Source organism: Staurois parvus, unplaced genomic scaffold (assembly GCF_062004578.1).
Source record: "Staurois parvus isolate SC_StPar_1 unplaced genomic scaffold, SC_StPar_1.0 ptg000303l, whole genome shotgun sequence".
NCBI lineage: Eukaryota > Metazoa > Chordata > Amphibia > Anura > Ranidae > Staurois > Staurois parvus.
This window is the reverse complement of record NW_028318099.1, coordinates 17,638,938-17,644,937: the sequence shown is the minus strand read 5'-3', so window position 1 is coordinate 17,644,937 and position 6,000 is coordinate 17,638,938.

Here is a 6,000-nt window from a genome sequence, read left to right as displayed (position 1 = left end):
GTCAAGGCACCCTTTAAAATTATGGATATTCTCAAGGCACCCTTTAAAATTCTGCACAATCACAATCTGTGGCTCTGTGTACTAAAAGGCAGGATTGATCCACCTGCTGGCTTCTGTACAATTTTTGGGCATTTTGCCAAGGCACCCCTGAAGAAGCCAGAAGGCACACCAGGGTGCCTGGGCACTCTGGTTGAGAAAGGTTGCCCTAGACCATTCGGAGTATGAATCATTAACCACTACTCTCTGAATACCATATTTTAGCCAGTTTTCTATCCATTTACATACAGATTTTTCCAAGCCTGTAGACTTTATCTTACACATTAGTCATGTATGGGAACTGTGTCAAACGCTTTTGCAAAATCCAAGTATACCACGTCCACCGCCACCCCTCTGTCCAAGGTTTTGCTCACCTCCTCATAAAAAGAAATCAGATTTATTTGAAAACTTTTGTCTTTCATGAATCCATGCTGTCTGTTGCATAAAATATTTTTTTCCAGCAAGAACTCATCTATGTTGTCTTTTATTAAACTCTCCAGTATCTTCCCAACTATAGAAATTAAACTAACAGGTCTATAATTACTTGATAAAGATTTTGACCCCTTTTTAAATATAGGCACCACATTGGCCTTACACCAATCCAGTGGTACTATACCAGTCATTAAAGAGTCCATAAAAATTAGAAACAATGGCTTTCAAATGATAGCTCAGTTCTTTAAGGACCCGTGGGTGTATGCCATCCGGTCCAGGTGCTTTATTCACCTTTATTCTGTCTAAATATTTCTGGATAGTATCACTTGTGAGCCAATGTGGATCATCTGGAGCTGTATCAATACCATGCCCATTATGGACAAGAGCTCCCCCATGCTCCTTTGTATACACAGAGCTGAAGAAGGTATTTAATAAATTTGCCTTCTCTTTGTCCCCAGTCACCCACTCTAGATTATTTTGTAAAGGGCCTACATGCTTGGACCGAACCTTTTAACTATTAATATATTTGAAGAATGTTTGGGGGTGTCAGGGATGCGGGTGTGACCAGAAGTGTGTGGACTGGCACAGAGAAACGTAGGCTTCAGATATGGTATAAATAAGACAATTTATTAAGACTAACAATACAAATATAAACGCAGTGCACCAAACCCCAAGCTAACACAAATACATACAACAAGGTGAAACAAACCCAAGCCTAAACTGATATAGATACACAGGTACATACACATATAGAGCACAATGTAGTCAGGCAGGCCGGGTCGATAACTATCAGGCAGGTAGGTACAGGAGGAGCAGGCGGAGAGTAGTCAGGTCACGAGCCGGGTACAGCAACTAACGGACAGGTAGGTACAGGGGGTCAGGCAGAGAATGGTCAGGGTCACAAGCCAGGGATCAAACAGGAGAAGTCAGCAGAGGTCTGGATCAGGCAGGGTCGGCAACAAGTCAGGCAGGAACAGGAATGCAGGTTACAAGATACAGGGGCCCATGGAAAAACACACACCAAAGCACAGACTGCAGGTCTGGCCATCCCTTAAATACACCACCTGCAATCAGCCCCAGGTGATGGCTAATTGCCGAAGTGAACCTCTGGTTGTTGAGAGCACCCGCTGGCCAGCCCTGGTACTGCAGCCCACAAGGCAGGTGAGTCCCACCACTATTGGCAAGTCCATTCCTGACAGGGGGGTTGGTCTTGCTATCTTTTGCAATCTGTCGTTCGTTTTCAATTTTTGCGGCCTTTATTTTTTTGCATATTATGTTATATTCTTTGTAATGTTTAAACGAGGATAGCGTTCCTTCATTTCTATATTTAATAAAAACTCTTTTCTTATTATCTATAGCTTTTTTAACTTTGGCTGTAAGCCACATAGGATAGTTTTGATTTTTAGACTTTTAAACTTGTTGCCCATGGGAATATATTTTTCAGTGTGTTCACATACAGTGTTTTTGAAGAACTCCCATTTCTGTGTTGTGTTCATTGATGCCAATATTCCCTCCTAGTCTAAAGGTGGGAATACATGATTAGAAAATCGACTGATCGGTCAACCGACGACCGAGAGGCGATCGTTCCTTGGTCAAAATCATGGCCCACATTAACCAATCTAAAAAAATCGTTCATCGGGCAACTCGTAGTGTTGACGTCTTCCGTACATGTGGAAGTGATGCAGTGTGCGTGTGACCTTGTAGCCACACCACGCCGGCCAGAACGAGCGATATACACAACAATTAACAACAATGAGTAGAATATAGTTTATTACATTACCTATATACATAAATAGTGATACATAAAATATAATCTGCAGAATTCTGGTTTCATTATCTCATTAGGCCAATCTACTTTTAACATTTGTATTTTTCATTCGTGTTTACGAAGATTCCTTGGACATAAACATCCGTGTCATCTTCTGTTTCCACTCATACGTGATAGCGCTTGATAGATGTTTTTCAAACGAACGTCATACCACCGCATAAAAAATCGGTTGTTCATATGTGAAACAACAACCTTTTTCACTGTTGTTCAACCGGATTTTTTCGTTCACAATATTGTTACCAGTTAAAACATCCTGCTCATCAACGAAGAGCAAATAGTTTGATCAGTGGTTCCGCAAATTTTTTGTACAATTTTATTATCGTGTGTATGGAGCATTAGTCTTGGAGAGCAGCTCTCTTAAAATTTTGCGGTTTTATTTTTTCCGTATGTGCTTGCTGTTTACAGCTAACAATAAATGAAATCATGTTATGGTCACTGCTACCCAGATGTTCTTTTATATGGACATTCGTAATAAGCTCTGCATGGTTTGCGATTACCAGGTCAAGCAGAGCATCATTCTTAGTTGGGGTCTCTATGAACTCTACCATAAAATTGTCCTGTAGTAGGTTTAAAAATTGTTGCCCTTTAACTGTTCCTGCAATACCATTACTCCAGTGGATATAAAAAGTCTACACACCCCTGTTAAAATGTCACGACTCTGTGATGTAAAAAAATTAGACAAAAATAAATAATTTCAGTACTTTGTCTACCTCTAATGTGACCTATAAACTGTTCAACTCAATTGAAAAACAAACTGAAATCTTTGGGGGGGGGGGGAATTGAGTAAATGTATAAAACTAAAATAATGCGGTTGCAGAAGTGTGAACACCCTCTTATAACTGGGGATGCAGAACTGAGCAATCACATTCAAAATAATGTTAAATAGGAGTCAGTATACACCTACCATCATTAAAGTGCCTCTGAATAACCCCAAATAAAGTTCAGCTGTTCTAGTAGGTCTTCCCTGACATTTTCTTAGTCGCATCCTACAGCAAAAGCCATGGTCCGCAGAAAGCTTCCAAAGCATCAGAGAGATCTCATTGTTAAAAGGTATCAGTCAGAAGAAGGGTACAAAAGAATTTCCAAAGAATTAGATATACCACGGAACACAGTGAAGACAGTTATCATCAAGTGGAGAAAATATGGCGCAACAGTGACATTACCAAGAACTGGACATCCCTCCAAAACTGAATATCCCTCCAAAAAAGACGAGAAGAAAACTGGTCTGGGAAGCTGCCAAGAGGCCTACAGCAACATTAAAGGAACTGCAGGAATATCTGGCAAGTACTGGCTGTGTGGTACATGTGACAACAATCTCCTGTATGCTTTATATGTCTGGGTTATGGGATAGAGTGGCAAGACGAAAGCCTTTACTTACGTAGAAAAACATTCAAATGTCACTTTATGAAAGACTCCCTCTGAATCTCCTTCTCGTCCTGAGACTCAGTCTGTCAGGAGAATATGGCAACTTGCTGACTCAACAAGATTACAGGCAGCTTAACTCCCAAAGAAGACACATAAGTAGAAGACGGTGTAGTTTTAATCTGGAAAGAAACTGACAAAATTATATTTTCAGCATTTCTTGAATTGTCAAAAAAGGACAATATCTTTCCAAGCCTGACTTTGCATATGTGTAACTGTGAAAATAGACCAGTAGTATGGGGAGGTTGGGAATATTTAGCTGTGCTAACTAGTATAAGAGAAGGGGGAAATAAAGAAACATACCAGTGCACAAAATATGAAATAAATAAACTGCTGTGGTAACACACTGACATCCTGAACGGTTTCTATGATGATCAACTGATCATCTTGTTTCTGCAGTGATCACATGTGGTAAAGTCACTTCCAGAACTCTATACATACTATTGGGCAGGAGGTCATTCCACCCAGCAGTATATTTATGGATGTGAACCACACAGCCTTGGTCTGTGGGCCACATTTTTTTTGTTAGAAACCCAGTAGAGTCCTGCATAATTCGGGATGATTGGGGGGTATGTCAGGGTGCCATTTAAAAACCATTATGGCACTACTCCAACCATTATGGCAACATGAAAATATGAATATAGCTTTACCACTACAATACTGCTATTTAGCTGCTAAATTCTGCACATTGCACTGGCATTCCTTTAAAGAATAAATATAAATTATAATTATAAAAAATAATCTACTGCTTTTAGCTCATTAGTTTTTGTTATCAACAATTTAGTACATTGTATGATGGCACCAAAATATTCAGTGAAGATATATAACAGCATAGGGTTGTTTAATGCTTTTAACATTATGTATGAAAGTATTTTCAGACGAATTATCATAATAGTAATTATTGCATAGGTCCTAACCTTGTCAAAATGCTAGCTGCCTGGCTATGTCCAATATATGTTACACGTGATCATTAATTTGTTATGTTCATACTTGCCTGGTCCACAAGACATTTCTACAATCAGCCCTTCTGGGAGTGTTGGATGCCTGTGTCCCTCCAACATGCACAGCAGTTCCATCCTCCAGTTATATCACTACAGTACTTGGCAGTAACATAGGGGTCAGAGGAAGCAACCGTGGCAAAAAAGATATGGACTATCCCCTCTAGAATGTCCCTTTAATGTATTAGCAACAGCTGTAAAATACTAAATATTGTAAAGCCCTATGTTGACCTATGTAAATAAGAATTTTAGGCAAATCAAAAATTACAGTCAGCTCAGCTCCACTGAACAATGTACAAAACGGTAAGGCCGGTGTGTGACTGATTAGACAACCATTATAAATCTCATTTATTCCGACAGGGAGCCATTGAAGTATACAGCAGAGGATGACCTTGAACTGTGTCTGAGTTCATCTGTTCATAGTTAACATACATAAACCAATATGCATGTCATAAATGGATGAATAACTGTTCTTAGAATAGACCATTTAAACATTAAGACCACAATGCCATGTCAAAGTTTAAACCAGGAAACTAGACAAGTGACTTTGCCTTTTTCCTCAACTCTGCACTCCAAATCCAGATGCAAAGAGGGGATGTTGCTGCCTGCACCAAACTGCTCAACCGGTAATCAACACTTTCACAGTTGCCAGCTCCAATTAATTGCTGTGGAGTCTCCAGCCGCGAGGAAATGAGGTTGCATAATTGGATATTCAATCACAGCCACTTCATTTCATCTTCCTTATCTTAGTATAAGCACATCTGCAGGGTGACATTCAAAAATAAAACAAATACAACAAAAAGCATACGCACCCAGATTCTGGCTTTCTTCAGAATTTCAGTTTAGTGTAAAGTCATTTGCTACTTCTGCATCACGATTTCCAGTGTTTGTACCAGTCCACAGGACTTTATCGCAAAGATGAATTGTAAGGGGAAAAAAAGAATCTGAGTTGTCCATAGTATCAGTCCAATTATTTCAGCAGAACTGGAACAGTGGGATTCTGGATATTGGGGCCAAACAGACGTAACACATAGCACTCAATGAGATATTATTGTAAAACAAGGTTTTCTATGCTGATGAAAATTCAGGACTAGACTTGTGTGGATTAAAGGACATGCGAACACTAACAGTTAACCTATCATTTTTTAACTTTTTATTAGGTAAGAATACATATGACATTTGTATGGCCGCAACATTTGGCCAGAGAAATGCCATAAACATGGAATCATAAGGCAACTTGCCTTAACAATGGCTTAACAGTTGACCATAAATATATACAGTCTC